Source organism: Vicugna pacos, chromosome 9, assembly GCF_048564905.1.
Source record: "Vicugna pacos chromosome 9, VicPac4, whole genome shotgun sequence".
Lineage (NCBI taxonomy): Eukaryota > Metazoa > Chordata > Mammalia > Artiodactyla > Camelidae > Vicugna > Vicugna pacos.
Genome location: NC_132995.1, coordinates 44,599,598 through 44,620,146, shown reverse-complemented (window position 1 = coordinate 44,620,146; position 20,549 = coordinate 44,599,598). Strand labels below are relative to the sequence as shown.

At 41.7% G+C, this 20,549-nt stretch overlaps 1 protein-coding gene across 1 annotated transcript in view; it reads right to left on the bottom strand.

The window, feature by feature from the left end:
* TAT (tyrosine aminotransferase) overlaps positions 1-20,549 on the bottom strand; it is a 41,343-nt gene that overhangs the window by 16,052 nt on the left and 4,742 nt on the right. The gene's annotated exons all lie outside the window — the stretch shown is intronic.

The window sequence follows — 20,549 nt, the reverse complement described above, 5'->3', positions numbered from 1 at the left end:
TTTTTTTAAGAATAGATTTAGATTTCTCAAAAAGTTGCAAAAATAGTTCCCATATACTCCTCATCCAGATTCTCCCTATTTTTAGCATCTTATATTACTGTGGCATATTCTTAGTCACAACTAAGAAATAAACACTGGTCTGTTCATATTCACCAAACCCTACATTTTATTTGGATTCCACTAGGTTTTCCCACTAACACCATTTTTCTGTTCCAGGATCCCACCCAGAGACCATATGGCATTTAATGGTCATGTCCTGTGAGTCTAATCTGATCCAAGACAGTTTCCTCTCATCTGGGACAGTTTCTCAGACTTTCTTTGATTTTCATGACCTTGGCAGTTTTGATGTAGAATGTTCTTCAGTTTAGGTTTGTCTGATGTTTTTCCCGTGGTGAGCAGGGAAGACTAGTTGACCTTTCAATGCTAAGGCCGGTTACTTCACATCACGGCCTTAAAGGTTAAAAAGGAAATAAAGCCTGTATCTGCTTGCTGATTGAACCACCTGCTGGCTACGTAGCTCATGGAGTTTAGCAAGTAACACCATCCTGTTTGTTTTGCACTTTGCATCGTTATTTCAACCATTCTTCCATTAACTCAGTCATTCCTCTTTAGTAAGAACTTGGTGTTCTTTCATTTGAGGATGAAAGTGAATTGAGAAATACAGTCCTTTCTACCCTCCAATGCCCCTCTAATTCTTAGCATTCATTAAGAAAGAGTGTAATTTGGATTTACAGAGGGAGTCACCAAGCAAATAAACTAAGATTCTTGGGGAAACATCCTGTGTTCTTGCCTTTCTGATGTATAGAATAATCTAGAGTCTAAACTATGCTCCAATTCATCGGCCTGTCTCTAGACCACAATTTCTCATTATTTGTGTCATAATAAAAATATTATTTTTGGTTGTGTTTTTAAATTTTGAGATATAATTCATATTCCATAAAATTTATCATTTCCAAGTTTATAATTCACTGGTTTTTAGTATATACACAAGATTGTACAATCATAACTATCATCTAACTCCAGAACATTGTCATTACTCCAAAAAGAAATCCCATACCTATTAACAGTCACTTCCTACTTCCTCAATCCTACCTTGCCCCTGGTATGTAATCTACTTTCTGTCTCTATGGACATTTTCTATAAATGGAATTGTGCAACACGTAGTCTTTTGCACATGACTTCTCTACTTAGCATAATGTCCTCAAGTTTCATCCATGTTGTAGAGTGTCTCAGCACTTCATTCCTTGTATGGCTGAATAATATTTCCCTAGATGGCTATAGTACATTTTGTTTATCCATTTATCAGCTGATGGATATTGAGGTTGTTCCTTAATTGACTGTGTGTTGAAAGCTGCTCAATATTTACCAATTGACTCAGCTCCTGGCATCAGATCTTATTTTCCTATTCTTAAACCCCACTCAAATCTTACTTCCAGCCCCCATGAAAATATAGCCAACCGTGGCTATTGTTGAAAACAAATAAATAAAAACACCAAAAAGACCATCTCCGTGGAAATCACTGATTTTTCTACCATATTCATTTAACAACTGATTCACAAATACTTACCTAATACCTACTGTTGGTTAAGCACTGTTCTAAGTCCTATAGATATAGGGTTCAAGAAGATAGATACAGACCCTGTTCTCAAGGTACTACTACCAAAGTCTGGTAAAAGAGACGGATATTAAGCAAATCATTACAAATAGATATTTAAATTGCTCTCAGGATAAGTGCCCCAGAGACTTGCAGAGGGAACATCGGGGGTAAAGGCAGAGGTTGAAGGAGCCTTCCCTGACAAAGTTGCATTTAAGTTGGGTGGGGAAGATGAGGATTTAGCCAGAGGCAAGGAGGGAGAGAGATTCCAAGCTGTGACACAAGCATACTGAAAGCCTTGAGGGGCTAGGGCTTGAGAGAGAGTTGGTGGGACACTATGAATAAGAGGGGAAAAGTAGACAATGAGACTGGGGAAGTACAGAGGGGTCTGATCACATTATGCTCATGGATGAGGAGATCAGAAAATGTAGCATTATCTTCTTGCCAAAGGAAAAGGCTTAAACTGTTGTTGTTGTTGTTTCAATACATCAGGGCATTTAGAAATCCTTCAAGCTGCTCATAACTAGGCAGTTTTTCTTCCAGTCCTATAAAGAGCAATTCTGGTCCTGCATCTTGTTCTTGTCCATCGGTCACATATCCTAGACATTTTGTTACCCATTGGAATGCTGGATATCTTCCCTTTGCCTCTTCAGATCCACTCTTTGCCCTTCCCCCTACTCTGTGCCCCAGGAGGCTGACTTGCATGGACCCCATCAGTGGGACCCCTTGGCCACTTTGGGCCACTGGCAAGAGGTTCAAAGTGGGGTTGGGGGTGTACAAGGTTGGCTCCTTTCTGGTTGGGTTGCATCTTCTGAAGACCATAGCTACCATCAGGGGGCCATCTCCACATAGCTACCCTCTCCGGGTTCTTGTCACCACTTTTTCCCCTTGCCCATTCAGGTCTCAGTGGGAACAACTCCCCTGTTGGTTTCTCTAAACTCTATTCATACCTTTTATGGCAGATGTAGTCCCTCCAAATAGCTGCAACAATACTCTTATTCTACACACTCTTCAGCCATGTGGCTTTGCCATTTCTCCATTGAGAGGTGGAATATATTTCTACACCCTCTTGACTCTGGTCAAACCCTGTAACAGCTTTGACCAGGGGAAGTTGAGGGAAGTGCACTGTGCCATCTCTGGGTATAGCCCTTAACTGGTTTACTAACTTCTGCTTCTTGATTTTGACAAGACCCTGAGCCTCCAGGTAAGAAACCCTGTTTACTTTGCTGGAGAGAGAGGACATATGGAGGTGCCAGGCAGGTAAGCGAGGAAGCCATTTGGATGTCCAGCCTATCTGAGCCTTCAGATTACACCAGACCAAGATAATTACAAATGCATGAGAAATCCCAAAAGAGATTCACCCAACTATTCCAGTCAACCCTCAGAACCACAAGACATCCAAAATAAATTATTTTATGCCAGAACACCTTTGGATGTGGTTCCTTTATTAAACTCTGTCCAAATTGCCTAGATTGTGTGCACCATCTGTTTCCTGCTGGGAGACCACAGATGACAACCAAAAGTGTCTGGCAACAAAAATCCCACTGCAACTCTAACCTGGATCACATAACCCTATGAGTGATAGGTACTGGAATAATCGTAGGCAGCCATCAGCTTGAAGTCATCCTGCATCTATGGGTCTCTATCGATTTTATTTTAAACACAAGACCACAGTCACCTGTTTCAGGATTTTCAGAAGCCACTTTCAAGAACAAATGTAGCAGGACAAATTATTCTGCTGCACATTGAATTATTTATACTCTCAAGAAAGTGTCAAATTTTTCTTTTCCAGGTCAAACAAATTGGGTTTTGTAGCTTCCTCAAAGGCCCTATGGTTGGTTAACTCTTGCATTTTATTTCTTTTCCTTCCAGAAAGATTTCATGAATGGCGGTATGCAAAATGGAGCTCAGCTCCTCTTGTAAATATCTACCTAGTTCTGTAAGTAAGATGAGGCTATATAGATATGTATATATAAAAGAGAAAGAAAGAAAGGGATTCTCTTTCCGTGAAGTCTGAGCTCTGAGCTCTGAGCAGTCAACTAAAAGGGTAGTTTACAAATGACATGATATACAAAACTTTCCTCTCTCTTGCTGACCTTTAATGGGATCCCTGAAGACTACAAGACCCATCCTTTAGCCTACATTACCTCCTGCAGTGTGAGATCTGAGACACAAGACAGGACTTTCCATGAGGAAGAGCATCTCCTCAGAGCCCCGCACACACTTAAGCATCCCTTGCCCTGTGCCTTAGTGGGTAACATAGGATCTTCTTCCCAGATAAGGCAAGTGCTGAGCCTGGCTTCTGCACTGCAGAAAGTCCTGAGTAGATTTCCATGGGTCTGCAGTTCTGAAAAAGTCTTTCAGCCAAGAAGCACAGAATATTCCAAAGGTTAAAGGGTTTGCTGCTGCCATCCCCCATTGAGGCGTCAAGGACACTCCTTCACTCTTCTGCCTGGAGTGCCAGAGGTGATGCAACTCAGCAAACTTTATCCAGTTTCACTGCTAGGATCCAGGGAAGGGAGAGGACCATCGATGGGGGCCAAACCACAGTGAATGCAGTCTGGAAACATCAAGTTCCTGCAGACCCTGATGAAACAAGGAGACACAATGGGATCTCCAGTGTTTGAGAAGAGAGCCACTGGGTACGTAGCTCTCTCAGCAAAGGGACTGGGAGAGAAAAAATTCTAAAAGATGGAAACTGAATAATAGGATTCAGGTTTGAACCAAGTCAGTATGGAGACTGGTGGGGCATTGTGCCTACTTGTCCCTTAAAGCTCTTCCACAGCCAGAGTTCATTAATAAACTCAGTCAACAAGTATTTATGAGCCAAGCACTTTTCTAAGCGCTGGGATACAGCAGTGAAGGAAACAAACCAAGCCCCTACATTCTTGGCACTGACATCCCTGTCTGGGCAGAGAAGCAATGAACAAAGAAATATATGTCAGGAGGCATCAATATCATAAAGAAAAACAAGGTAGGGGCTAGGATTCAAAGGAGTGGTATTTAATGTATGATCATTAGAATAGCCCCCCACACCCTCCCTGAGGCAGTGACATTTAATGGGAATGAAGAGACAGAATGAGTCCAGTGGACTATGGGGAGAACAAGTGTTCCAGGCAGAGGGAACAGCAAGACTGAAGCCTTGAGGAGGGACAGCACCTGGTGTGTTCAGGGCATAGCCAGGTTGGTGGGCTGAGTGGCGGGGTGGCCCCAGATGGAGTAAGAGAGAAAGTGCCTTAGTCTTCCTCTCAAGAGGACTAACCAGGGCTTTCGGTTTAACACAGGAACATTTGTTTCACGGCCCCAACTGGTCATCTATAATGCCGTCGAACACAAGGGGATGGGAGTGTGTGCATCAGGGCCGACTCCACTCAAACCAAGACGAAACCTACAAAAGACATGTGCTGCTTCCATTAAAAAGCACAATACCCTTTGCAGCAACATGGATGATCTGGAGATTGTCACTCTAAGTGAAGGGAGCCAGAAGGAGAAAAAAAATACCATATGATAGTGCTTATATGCGGAAAAAAAAAGGACACAAATGAACTTATCTACAAAACAGAAACAGACTCACAAATATAGAGAACAAACTATGGTTACCAGGGAGTAAAGGGGGTGGGAAGGGATAAATCAGGAGCTCGAAATTTGCACCTGCTGGGGAGTGATGGAAATGTTATTTAGCTATCTTGATTATGGTGATGGTTTCAGAAGTTTCTATCAAAATTCATCAAACTGTACATCTGAAATATGTGTAGTTTATTGTATAGGAATTATACCACAATAACGGTGTTTTTTTTAAAAAAATATACATGCTGCTAGCAGTGGGTCAGTTGGGTCACTTCTGCCTGTAGCTGTTGGGCACAGACCAGAGGGAACCAGCAGATGAAAATTAAGGGGCTGTCCTTCTGATTGAGTCTGTACAGAACTGGGGCTCTGTTGGGGAAGTCCCGGCAGCTACTCCCAGGAAGCAAGTCCACCCCACATGCTCGGTTCTGTGTCACCCAAGGGCCTTCAAGTCCAGCTTTCCCTGGGCCCTCGTCTGAGATCCCTGCACAGCAATGGTTTGAGGGAATAGTGATTCCATTGGTCAAGGCTGTAGGACTCTGACAGATTTTATAAGAGGAATTGGAAAGCTATTAATGTATTAATTTATTTTTAAATAACTCACTCTTGTTCTAGACTGTCACAGCGTGGAAGAACATCATCTGGTCCGCCTGGACTGCACCCTGCTACGTGCTGGGGCTGGGTTCCTCCCACCCAAGCTAAGGCGGCCTTCCTCTTGCCTCCCGTCTCCCTGCTCCACACACTGGGCCCCTCTTTTGCATCCAGGGCGTAGCGAGTGCTCCCAGCTATTGGAGGTCTGGTCCTCCAAGTTCAGTCTCCAGGTGGGAAGTCTTCTGCAGGGGGGTTAGGGAAAGACCACAGAGCTCTCTGTCCGGCTCCTGGCGCCCCTGCTCACGTCCCACTCTTCCCCGCTCCTCAGGGCAAGGACGTTTGCTTTTTCCTTCTTGCCTCTCTTTCCAGTCCATTGCAAATAGATAAACTCTGCCCCTTCAGTTGATTTGCCAGAAGCCTTTTCCTTTCTCTCATAAAACAAAGACAACCAAAGGCTCTGGCTTTCACAGTTAACGTCTGTAAAATGGACTTTGAGAGTCCTTTCTGGAAGCGGAGCATAGACTTCCTCTGTGTGAACAGTCCTGTTCCTCCCTGTGAAATGGGAACCACTGAGTGAAAAACAGAGGGAGGCCACAGATGAAGGGAAAAGAAAAGCACCTCGATGCCCCTTCAAGAGAATATTTAATGATCTATTAACCCAAATTTGTTTATTATTGTGATACTAGTGGCCACTTCTTGAGAGCACCATAAATATAGCAGCTTTCTCTGGTGTTCTTTTTAACACGAGTCCTCTGGACTGAAAAACAATTTTCTCATAAAGTCACACACACTTAACCATACAACCCTAAGAAAAAACATCCCACTCTCATGAAAAGAAAAAAACTTAACATTCACACAAAAACCTGTACATGAATGTTTTTATGGCTCTATTTATAATTGTCAAAAAAAGGCAGACAGCCTAAATGTCCTTCAGCTAGTGAATGAATAAACAAATTGTAGTACATTCATATAATAGAATACTACTCAGCATATAAAGGAATGAAGTGTCAATACATACATCACCATGAATGACTCTCAAACGCATCAGGATAAATTAAAGAAGCCAGACTGAAAAGGCTATGTATACCATGATTTCATTTACAGGATATTGTGGAAAAGGCAGAATTACAGAGATAGAAAACAGCTCACCGGTTTCCTAGGGGCTAGGAGTTGGGGAAGGGATGGCTACACGAGGGAGTCTGGGGAGATGAGGGAACTGTTCTGATTGTGGTGCTCATGATATGACTGCAGGCATTTGACAAAGATGGCAGAACTGTATACCCAAGAGGGAATTTTACTGTTTGTAAATTCTACTTTAATTTTTTAAAAGGAAGAGCAACAGGTTACCTGCAAATAAACAAACACAAACAAAATTAAACCAAACCAAACCACTTGTGCTGAAAAGGGTGCCACTGAATCTCAGTTCTGGATCTCATCCTCCAAAGTAATTTTGCAGAAACAGATGCGATAACTTCATGGGAAGAGTGGTTTGTTGATCCTTTCAGGAAGTATAAGTGTCCTTTGTAGACAAAACATATCCAGTATCAGGAGGACACAGGCTCAGAGCGGTTTTGACATTGAGTCTCGTACTTGGCATACGTTTGCAAGCAGCATGGAACAGAACCAAATCAGAGGACGTAAAATCCCTGTCCTCATGGCCATTGACTGTAACTAGCAAACCTCAGCTGACTGCTTGCTTCTGGGGCCTATTCTCCTTGTCTTGCAGCCAGAAAGATCTCAAACTTCAAGCTTCTCCTCCAAACCTTCAGATGGTTTCCCGTCATACACAAAAAATCCCCAGACTTTTCATAAGGCCCCCATGTGAACTGACCCCATCAGCCCCTTACACATCATGTCCTACCATATGCCCCCCACTCTCAAGTTCGGCCACACTTACCTTTTGGCTTTCTTTTCTCCCCTTAATGGAAGTATTGGGGATTGAACCCAGGACCTCGTACATGCCAAGAATGCACTCTACCACTGAGCTATACCCTCCCCCAACACACAATGGCCTTTTGGATCCTTGAACATGCCAAGCTCATCCTCACCTGAAGACCATCACCCCAGCCAGGTTTGAATCACAGTTCCACCATTTCCAAAATGCCTCAATTGGGCAACTTACTTAATCCTTATACCTCATTGGTAAAAATGGAAATAGTAATAGTACCAACATCAAAAGGGCTGTGGTGAGATTTGGTAAATTAACACGTGTAAAGGCCTTAATGCTGGGACATAGTAAATGTTTGATAAATGTTAGCTCTTATTATTTCTAGTTCCCAAAGCTCTTGTCTTTTGCAACTTTTAGTCTTGCAATCTAGAACTGTTTGCATGCATGAGTGTGCATACTGGGTAAAATATCTTACAAAGAAACTGTGCTCAAACAAATCAGTTATTTTTTGGTATACAGAGCAGATTCAAGTACACTAATAATATTTGTTAAATTTTTTATTTGGGAATAATTACAAATATACAGAAAAGTTGCAAAGAAAGTATATTTTCTGCATACTCTCCACCCAGCTTTGGCTCATGCTAATATTTTACATAACCATAGTACAATTATTAAAGCTAAGAAATGAACATTGGTTCAGCACTTAACTATACTTCAGATTTCATTCAGATTTCCTCCCTTTTCCCACTAATGTCCTACTTCTGTTCCAGGATCCTATTCAGGATACCACATTGCATTTAGCACTAATAATGTTTTAAAATTATTATTTTATTTAATAGTTGTGACCTTTGATTTCTAAAATATGTGAACATAAAAAGACACTGGAGTATATACCATATTCAAGTTGCAGACATCCCCAGTTCCCTACCCTTCTCCTTGCCTTATTATATCTCACATACTCTCACATCACATCAAATCTAAGACACCACTGCTTGAAACATCTATCACCACTTTATGTACAAAAGGAAAAATGCCAGCAATGTTAACTGCAAAATGCTGTCAGATGCACCCCAATTTCTGAGATACTAACACATGAAAAAATGTGTATTTTAAAATCTGTAAAATACGGTCTGCATTTTATATGTTCTATTTATTGTCTATTTGCCTCATTAGACTGTTGATCCCATGAGAACAGCATTTCTGTCTGTTTTGTTCCCCAATGTACCTCTGTTGCCTGATATAGTACATGTAGTAGATGCTCAAAAAATATTTGTTGAGTGAACAAATGAATGATAATATAATGGCAGCTAAAATGGAGCCCTTGTGTCAGGCACCATTCAAAGCTCCTTACTTCTATTAACTCTGCTAATAGTTTTGAATATTTCATCAGAATGAGAATTTATCATAAACTAGCAATAACTCAGTGATGCTTTTCAATATCTAGCCTAACCAGAATATAAAATTAAGCAACTGAAATAAGGAAAACAAAGAGTATCTAACGATCTTCTTTAACAATGAACTGAGAATTTAAAAATAACAATTTTATTCATCACCAGGTATTGGTTGAGCGCCTCTTTATTCTTCACTTTTGCAAGCCTTAAATATTTAACAAATGTTAACTTATCTAATTCTCACAACAACAACATAAGGTAGGTACAATTATAAGCCCTGTTTTACAAATGAGGAAACCTAAGTGCCTAAAGGTTAAGGAACTTACCTAAGGTCAAACAGCAACTAAATGGCAGGGTCAAAACCCAGGCCAAGGCAGCCTATTCTAGGTGTCTGCATTCTTACCCACTAGGCTGCACTGCCTCAATGCAACTAAAACATCTTGTTCTGTACTGATGGTACTTAAGTGATTTAAGAAATCACCAAAACAATAAAAATCATGAATCAGTTTGTGACCAAAGTGAACCCCTACCCTCTGTTTAATTAGACCATTCAGGTTTCTGGCCAATGACTGTCAAGTGGCAAAAGGGAGACAGAGCCAACCTTCCCTGGTTGGTTTTTGTTCTGTTGACATTTGTTGAGTGCCCTTGGTGTCACAAGCCTGTTGTAGGTGATGGGGACAGATAAGACACAGGTTGGTAAACCAATGATCACCACCATGGAGGTCTGTAGGAGGTTCAGGATGAGCCCAGAGGAAGGGCAAGGATTTTGGACTCTTGAGCTGAAACTTGAAGGATGAGTCAGTTAGCCAAGTAGAAGAGCCAAGAAAGGCTGGACCCACTGCTGGGCAAATCTCCTGACCTCCTGCCCGGAGGCTGGTGGACTCATTCCCTTCTCTTTAAAAATGGTTTTCACTGCCCCGGGACAAGAGATCTGGCTGCCTACCTCTGCCAGAACAAATATTGAGAAACGGCAGACTCAGTGACTGCAGTGTTGCATCTTATTGCATGTTCCACAGGACAGATCAGTCCTCCTGCTCCCCCAGCCCCAAAATGAGAATCTGGTAGTCAAGGCAGAGCTAAATCCTAATAAATGACAGTGGGGTATATCTGGGGGGTGCCGAGGGACATAGGAAGTGAGGAAAGACCCAAAAGAGTGATTGAAGATTGATCCTGCAAAGTTTCCCACCCAAAAGGGCCCTGGGCTTGTGGAATTGGTGATGGAATATTGCCTGACGTCAGAGCAATAATCCCTAACTACAAGGCAAGGGAATGCTAGTTGTCCTGGGGTCTCCCAGGAACCCCTGTCTCCTTTCTTTAAAATAAACTTAAAAAATAAGACAATAGTTTTAAGTATACACACATATATACAGCAGTGTTTCTCAAGAGATTTTACATATAATTAATCTATCAAAGTGACCAAATAAAATTGCTTACAAAAGTTCCTGATTTTTACTGCTGTATTGATTTTTTAACCACCACTAAGTTCCCACTTAGATGTCAGTGAGCCCTAACATGAAAATTATTAACTGTAACGCTTTTGTGTCTTGTAAATATTTGATCAGTGTGTTCCTGGCTTGTGCTTTTGGTAAAGTGTGGGCTCTGGGAAAGGGTATGTATCTCTGTTTCTTTTCATGTTTGTGCACTTCTGAGGGTAGGGGCCATATCTATTTAACTTGTTTTATACTGTGTTAGTTCCACGCACAAGGGAATACTTTAACAATCCAATTTCATCAAGAGTTAATTGTTTACTTCTAAGAGGAAGTAAGATATGAGCACATTCACACATCCTGATTTTTTTAAACTCATAAAACAAATATGATTTACCAGTGCCAAATAAATCAGACCAAAATATACATACTAATGAATAAAAATCCACTGGCCATGCTTCTCGCTCTGCCATTCCAAAAGTCCTACTCCCCTTACTCACAAATGTAGTCAACCACTCAATCCTAGCAAGTCTACTTGCTCTTTATCTCTGGAATCCTTTCTTTTCTCTTTATCTCCACCACCTCCTCCTAGCCCTGGCTACCATCACCTCTTGACTGAACTATTTGGCATCATCTCTTTGGAAATCTACCCTCATTCTAATGTGTTCTCCATACTGTCGAAAGGTATTTTCTGATTGTGTCACACTCTCCTTCTTCACCTTTGCTTACAATCTTTCACTGATTCCCCATTACTCTTAAGATAAAGAGAAAAAAAATCCCCTTCCGAAGGCCTGAGTTGTCTGACTCTCCACTGTACAGCTTCATTTTCTAGACCCCCTGTTCTTTCCATCATTCTGGGATTGTCCCATTCTCCTTTCTACCTTAGGGCCTTTCCACATTCAATAAGGGCTGACTTGTGCGACCAATAGAATTCTGTGGAATTGATAACATATGACTTCCAAGGCAAACGTCAAAAAAGGCATTGCAGCTTCCACCTCTGTCTCTTGGATCTCTTGCTCTGGGAAAAGCCAGCTACCATGTCACAATGACACCTGAACAACCCTGCGGAGAGCCTCCCTTAAAGAGGAACTGAGGCCTCCTTACAGCGACAGAATCAACTTGCCCACTATGTATGTGAACAAACTTTGGAGCAGATGGATTAGAGGCTAACTGACTACAGCCCCAGCCAAACTCTTGGCTACAACCTCATGGAAGACCCATGAGCCATCCAGCGCCCCCACTCCCAAATTTCTGACCCCCCATGTGATAAACAGAATGATGGCCCTCCCCAAAAATGTCCACATCCTACTCCTATGTCATCTTATATGGCAAAAGTGACTTTGCAGATATGATTAATAGTCTCAAAGTAAGGAAATGATGCTGGATTATATGTGTGGGCCCAGGCTTTGGGGCCTGAACTCTTTTTTAACCTGCCTGGGCTTAAAGCCCTTGCAACCTTTGGAAATGGTGGATACAGTAGGAGGAATAATTCTGAATTATGCAAGTGAACGGTTTACACCAAGAGGAGTCCTCCGGGCTCTGAGGACTGGGTTTGCCCTTGACAACTTTTTTTCCTCGAGAGAAATGGGTGCTTGTGGATGAAGTATAGAAATTCTTTCTTGTTTTATTTTTGTAGAGTGTTAAGAAAAAGTATTCACTACTTGGAAATAAGGCAAAACATAACTATACGTCTTCAATGCCCCATGGACCACTGTTTATTCTCTTGGGTAACTGTTGATTCTCCAGGGTAGTGTGCCTTTGTTTGACTTATGACTTACTCTTGATTGAGGCTCAGGCTCTGCAGAGTTAGATGCCCTTTTATTTTATATATTTACCTTTGGATGCTCTTTTAGATTGGTCAATGACAAATGCTTTCTGGAAAGTAAAGATGCAAATGATTTCCTATATCTCACCTCTAAATTCTAACTTCTAACTTCAAAGTGTATAGCTTATTGCCATGGAAGTAGGGGGCGACCAACTGTTGCCATGTGCCCAGGATTCCTGGGTTTCCTTGGATGTGTGTCTTCTAGTGCCAGGCAAACTGTGGCAGCTGGTCACCCTACGTGCAAGATGTTAGCCAGTTTGGGGACTGATTTGGGCATCTTCTTTCAACATTCTGTCTTTCATTAACCAGAAATACTTTGGTCTCTCCCATATGCCTCTGAGTCAGCTTTCTTGTACTGCTGTTCTGTCATTAATGAGCTAGATGAATCTTTGACAAATATAAAGACTCACTTCATCTTTGTATAAGAGATAGGCTTTTCGATGGTTTTGAATGGGTTCTTTGGCAAGAGATGGGGTTTCTCTGGTGAAGGAGGAATTGGGGAGGTGCTGCTGGGAGAAGAAGCCCAAGGACTTTTACCAGAGACACCATTTCTATTTTTCATCCCTCTATTGATCCCCTCTCTCCTGAGCTTATAGAGATGAGTAAGTCTCTTCCTTCTAGAAAAATTACCTCCCTTCCTCCTGGCAATGGCCCTGTCTCCTACTCTTTTCATCCAAGACTACAGTCTGGTTCCTTCCTAGCAACCCTCTCAGGATCTATCCAAACTCACCACATCATCCAAATATGCCAGACACGTTACAGTCTTGAATTCACTTAGCTTTGCTGTAATAAAAAAATGTTTGTAGCTACGATGTTTATAGCTATGAACATCTGACATTCATCAAGCATCTAACATTCTTTGAGCATTTCTCTTTCATTGAGCATTTAAAGCTCAGTGATCACACTCTCGGCCTTTGCACTACTTAGCAATCACTTCTCCCCCTTGTTTACAGAATGATATGCTTCCTTAATTTTGCCTAATTTCCACTTCTTCTCCATCCTCCATGCCAAGGCATTGGCTCAGACATGCTCTCCCTCCCAAACGTCCTGGAAGATTATTTCTACAAAAAAATTTGATTGAGGTACTTTCCGGATAAAGAGCCAACCCTGGGGGCTCCATACAGCCCATAGTCACAAACCTAGCTTGAGTGACAATATACAAATATTTATTCGTAAATTATATCCATGTACCACTGGACTAAAATATTTCTTACATCATAAATCAGATACAGAAAAAGAAATTCACAAAGAGATGATATTTACAGATAAAACAGTAATTGTATCCTCTTCCTCTACCTTGCAGTGGAGGTTGGAGGCAGTTGCTCAGAAACCACACACACACAGCGGTTAAGGGCAAGTACACCCGGCTGACTTTCTAGGTTTCTCATGATCTGGCGCCTGCCTGTCTCTCTGTCTCTTTTCCTTTTGCTTCCTCTCCTGATCCAAATGCTTTGGTCTGAATGGAAGGATTTGAACTTAAAGCTTCCCAAATCCGCCAGCTTTCTATTCACTTTCTTTTTTGTTTGGAATACTGTCCCCCAAGCCCCAAACCCCTCCACGTATTAATTCCTTTTTAGGAATTATGATTATTCCTCATGCACTCCTTCCACTGGGAAGCTGTTTTTTGGTTACTTCTGCCTTGTACCCCACCCACTCCCCATGCACTTCTCTCCCTTTGCAGTTATACACAATGTTTACCTCTGTGCCTCTCATTAAGCAGTGAGCTCTCTAACGAACTTTCTTGTTCATTCAGTATCTGATAAACAGTAACTGCTAATAGTTTCATGGTGTTAATATATGTCAGCTATGCGTCGAGTGTTTTACACACATTTGCTTTATTTAATCCTATGGGATGGGTACAATTGTCCCTATTTGTGCCCCTGAGGACACAGGCACAGAGAGGGCAAGTAACTTCCAGAGGTAGTATGCAAAGTTCAGGAAGTACTAACTAACCTGAACTGCGTCCTTTCTATTCACCTGTGATGAGAGCAGTAGGGTCACCCAGGCCCAAGTGGGCGGGGAAATACTCAGGCTGAAGAAAGGGGGGGGTGCCTAGTGTGGGCCGCCCCAGCCTTAGTCTCTGCTGCCCCCTGCTGGCTAGCTCTGCCCTCGTTGCTGGCTTAACAGGCTCAGAAGTACCTGCCCTGCCACCTGAGCTTGAGTCTGGGGTCTGGCAAGCACAGGAGATTCCAAAGGGGAGAGGGAGCTGGAAGATCATGTGGAGAAAACACAGGGATTTCCCCTGACCCACACACCCGAAGGACCGTCTCCCTGGTAGGGATGCTGAATGAAACCTCTCAGAGTTAGAACAGAATTAAGAAAGTAAACTCTCTGCCACCGAATGCCATAGAATTTACCCCAAACCAATATAAATTTTTTAAAGAAAAAACTAGGTAACTGTTTGGGTTATTCTTACACTAGGTTCTGCTTTAGGATGGAAAATAGAACACTAACTTACATTAATAGATTGGTTCTCAAATGAGTTGCCTCACAGAACTGTTCAGAAATACAAATGCCCAGGCTCCATTTCAACCCTGTTAATACAATTTCTCCTCATGCTACGTTTTCCCAACCCCCTAAATCTCTAAGGCCATTTAAAATCCTACTTGGCCAGTTTTAAGCAAAGGCAATGCCTTGCCATATGTGCTTCAGTAGAAAACTATACTATTTTACAACTCTGTAAATTATAGGTCATTGAGAATGACGAAAAAAATTCTTGTCTGGAGACATGCCACATCTATCCTGTCTGACAGAGGTTCAAGTGATTTTTCTTTCCCACTTTGGAAGAAATCAGTTCTGCCTCCTTTGTGCATTCATTTCCTTGTTCCTGATCTCTAATGAATCTGTTCTTCAGATTCTATTTTGAAACTGTCATAACATCTGCCTGGTTTCCTCAATGGGTTATTGAGTTAAACAAAATCTTTAGGATGTGTTCATTTTATATCCAAATGAGAGTTGTGATTTTATCTTTTTCTGGAAAATTATCTTTAATACATTAATTGTGACTCCTTCCCTTTCTCTACTCTTCAGCCAGCTGCTACTTGTGCTCTTTGCTTTAATCAAAAACTCAGGGGGTTTCGTCAGAAAAGGCTCCTGCCCTTAAGACCTTCCACCATATGCATAATGTCTATCCAAGTGTTCCTGGAAGGATAGTGAAATGACCAAAAGATGTTATATTTTTTAAGGCAAAAAAAGAGGTCAGGGCATTGGTTCCTAACCTTCCACAAAAACTAAAAGGACATACACTTAAAATTAAATAAACACATCAGATTTTCATTGCACTCTAAGTCTCAAATACCTTAGTTTACTTGCTCCTTTCTCATTTGTGTCGTTGGTGGATTTATTAAAAATTATAATTTACAATAGCCAAGACATGGAAACAACCTAAATGTCTATCAGCAGATGACTGGATAAAGAAGTTGTGGGGTGTGTGTGTGTGTGTGTGTGTGTGTGTGTGTGTGTGTGTGTGTGATGGAATACTACTCAGGCATAAAAAAGAATAAAATAATGCCATTTGCAGCAACATGTATGGACCTAGAGATTGTCATACCAAGTGAAGTAAACCCAAAGAGAAATAAAAATTCCATATGATATCACTTATATGTGGAATCTTTTAAAAATGACACAAATAAACTTATTTACAAATCAGAGACAGACTCACAGACATAGAAGCCAAACTTATGGTTATCAGGGTGAGGGGGGAAGGGGTGGTGGAAGGATAAATTGGGAGTTCGGGATTTGTAGATACTAACTACTATATATAAACTAGATAAACAAGGTCCTATTGTATAGCACAAGGAACTATATTCAATATCTTATAATGGCCTATAGTGAAAAAGAACATGAAAACAAATATATGTGTGTGTATGTATGACTGAAACACTATGCTGTACACCAAAAATTGATACAACATTGTAAACTGACTATACTTCAATAAAAAAAATTACATACATTAGGATTGTTTTACTTTTAATGCACTTCATGTCATTTTGCACCTTACTCAAGATGCTATGGAAAATATAAGGTCCATATCATCTTTCTGAGTACGCAGATTTACCTATAAGAACTAATGTTATTTACACAACAATTACTTATTGAGCACCTACTATGTGCTATGCATAATGGTAAAGACATTGCCCCAGGGGGCTGCCAGGCTAGAAAGAGGAACAGACAGCACAAATAAATGTATAATTTCAAATTTTGAGGCCAACAGTTGAAATGCATGTTTTCCATTCTCCCCCTCACTCTCATAGCATAAAACCCCCAAATTTTTAGTTGGGTACATGACTACACTTCCCAGCTTCCTTTGCAGTTACCTATGGTCATGTGACTATTTGCTGGCCAAAAAGAGGTGAGCAGAAGTGATGTCTGCAACTTGTGGGCCTCACTCTTAAAGAAATGAGGAGAACCCTTCCTGGTCCCCAATTTTCCTCCCTTCCTGTGGGCTGGAATTTCAACACAGTGTTGACATCTTGGACCTTGCAGGTGAGGGCAACCTCTGAAGGGTGACAGAACAATCAACTAGAAGGAGCCTGAACTTCCAAGAATTTCACAAAGCAGAGCCACCAAATGGGCCCAGACTCTTCCAAGAGAGAAGTAACTTTCTATCTCATTTAGGATACTGTACGTGGGGTCTCTGCCCCAACCAGCCCATCTTATAACCTAACTCTGACAAGCTTCAAAGGCACAGGGGATACCCTGAATATGGAAGTTAACAGGAGGTTCCTATGTGGGGCACAGGAGCGAGCATTCTGCAAATGAGGGAGCAGCAAGGAAAGTGAGATCTTCAGGGACGAGGCAGGTCAGGCCAGGAAGCACAAGATGAAACCACAAATAGGTCAACATATCAGGCTCTTTCTTTTGATGTCAAAAGCACACCAGAGGCAGCTTGAAGGGACTCCCATCAGCCAAATTTGGACAATTTTAAGTGTTAGGTAGTTAGATAAGTGGAGGCATCTGACAGATAGGTGGAGGTGAGGGAGGATGGTCCAGAAGATGGTATTATGCCCGCTTCCAGCATAAAGGGGCTTTACTTCTAAATGAGTGCCCGCAAGAAACTGGTTAAAACCCGACAGCCACAACTGTGTGGTAGCAGAAAGGACTTAACCAGACACAACACAGTGCTCATTGTATTATAATTAACATCGTGGTTTAGCCCATCCCCCCTCCACCTCCCATGGGTTTTTCTGTGTACACCATGGGTAAGGACATGCGCAAAGGGACCAAACATGACTAAGCATTCTAGGGACAAGAGCCATCAATCAATCAAGAGACCACCTCTAAGCGCAGGTACAAGAGAAAGGGGAGACAAAAACTGCCACTTTTCCTCCCGTGGATCAGCCTGCCTCCTGTTCTTGGAGGTGTACTTTTTCTTTTTTTTTTTTAATAAATCTTTTAAAATCTTTCCCTACACAACGCATGTTCTCCTGACTGTAAACTTGTCTTTTGGGTATGACAAGAACCAGGGTCTTTACCTTTTCGGGTAACATAAGTATACAAAAAATTAATAGATTATAACACATCATTAGGAAAAAATTGATGAGTCAATCAAGTTAATATATGAAGAGTCTGACTCCATTTTTGACATCTGACTGCTGATGTTTTTCAAGCCCCACGACTCCCCTTCCCTTCTTCCCCACATTTGCGCAGGCTAATGAGAAAGCCCAGGTACCCATCTCTGACACCGACAGGAAGTTGGTACCAAGCAGGTCCCAGTTCACATATAAGAATCTTCACAGCAGTCTTAGTCCCTAATCACAATAAAACCGCAAGCCAGTAACCCTTTCTTGCTTTCTCAAGCCATTTTCAAACCTACTTAGGAATCTGTTCTGCCCTCCCCAGAAAGCATCACTATATGGGTAACAAACATACCCTGTTGGTGCATTTTTGGTATCATCAGTCTTGACATCAGAAGCAAATTTAGGGTGAGGGGATCCAAACTGCTTCTGCAGGGTGATCACAATAGATGTAAGGGGAAGTTCTCATTATAAGAGAAGCCAGTAAGTCAATAAATATAGAAAGATTGATAGAATCAGAAACCACAACTTTGCAACCACCATTGTAATAATTAATTCAAGTAAGGAAGGTTAAGGAGCAAACATATAATCTCAAACTTATTAAATACAAATTGGTGTTTATGTTGGGAGGGGGCTTCCTTTAAAATGGAGAATCTAGTGGACACCCCCTTATTCAAGCGATCAAATGTAACATCACCAATGGTGGGACAAACTGACCTCTTGTGCCTCCTATTAGGATGTATCTGGAAGGATTTAACATCATCTATTTTACTATTCATGCCAAAAAAGTTGAATTAGAATTTAATCATAAGGAAATGATCAAACATAAGTTGAGTGTAAGGATTTAGTGGGGAGAAGCAGGTGTCTGAAACTTACACTCAAATGTTGTTTTTTTAGTGGAAGTACTGGGAATTGAACCCAGGACCTAATGCATGCTAAGCCTGTGCTCTACCACTGAGCAATACCCTCCCCTACACTCAAATGTTTTATCAAAAAAAGTTTATATATATATATATACATTATATATATGTAGAGAGAGAGAGGGAACAAACATGGCAAAATGGTAGCAATTGATCAAGGTAAAGATATAAAACCAAACCAAAACAAATGAAACAAAAAGGTAAGCTGGTACAGGGGTTTGTTTATTCAAAAAATAACTTTCCAGAGGCCCAGAGGAAGGTCTGAGAGAGAAAGGACCTTGCCACTTCACAAACCATCCTGTGTCTGCTTGTTCAGCAGCTTCCTCTATACCCACACTTGTCCCAGGCCAGGAACAGGGCTTTGTTCAAAGAATTATTTGCAGAAAATCCTAGGATTTGGCCCCATCCTCTCCACTCTGGGAAGAAAGGCTGGTGGAGCTCTCAGTAGTGCTTCTGTGGGTTGGGGGCTGAAGTCTGGGCAGATAGGCCTGGTGACCCCTCCCTCCTGGGTTTCCTCCTACCTCACTCCTCACTTCTTAACTGTCTTGCTTTTTTAGCTCTAAATGTGAGATTTCCGTGGAGCTCTGTCCAAGGCCTTCTCTATTCTAACTCCCTCCCTCCATCAGAGAATTCTTTTACTCCAATGAAATATCATGAAGTATCCCCAGAGCCATTCCCGTCCCCAACCTCAGATTCATTCATATATCCAATTGCAACTGCACAGCCACACTTGGATGAATCATACCCATCTCAAATTTAATATGTCCAAAATGGAATGTTCCAATTTTCCCCAAAAATGGTTCTATCCAGTCTGCCCATCTCAGTAAATTGTACCTCCATCTACCCATCCTATAAGTTCTCCTTCAAACTACAACCTAGATCTGTCCACTTCGCACCATCAACTCAGCCATCATCACCCCGCAGCTGGATTGCTTCAGTAGCTTTCTAATTCATCTTTCACTTCTACTCTTAAGCCCCTGTAGTCCATCTTCCCCACGGAAGGCTGAGCAATCTTTATTTTTTATTTTGGGGGGAGAAGGAAAGATTTATTACTTACAGCAAGGAGAACACCAGGGATCTTTCTCAAAGCAGTGTCTCTGAATAATCTTTATTTTAAAAACATAAATCAGAGCAAGTCACTCTCCTGGCTCAAAACACGTCAATGTTTTCCCATTGCTCTTAGAATGAAAATGCAGATGCTTCCCCGTGGAGACCCTATGCCATCTCCTGCTTCACCTCTCAGCCTCATCTCAGCCCCACTCACTTGCCCTACCGATCAAAATTTAGATGTCAGATTGTCTTCTTTCTTTGTTTATTGGCAGTTCTCCCCTTTCCACACACACTAGCATGGAAGCACCATACAAGTCGAGTTCGCCACTGGATCTCCCACACCTGCTAGGCTAGGTGCTCACACATATTTGTTGAAAGAATTTATTAATAGACAAGAGATTTTTCTGTTTTTAAATATCCTTACTTGGCAAAAAAAAAAAAAGTCTGTCAATTCTGTGTGGTTTGTCATGTTACATAAACGTTTATAAGTTGAGGACTATTGTAATAGATGAACTGGCCTCAATGGTCCCTACAACACAGTTAATTAAATGATAGCAGGAGAGGGAGGAAGAGAAGGGCAGTGGCTGTGGCTGGATGGGTGGCTGGATGGGTGGATGGATAGGTGGATGGGTGGCTGGCTGCCTGCATCGATTTTTTGGATGAGGGAGTAGGTGGTTACATTCTGGGAAAGCAAACCCAAGGTGCTGAGACCTCGGTTCCGTGGGATGCCCATCTTGCGGGGTCATAGAGGGGTTACTTCAGGACCTATGGGGCACAGTGGGC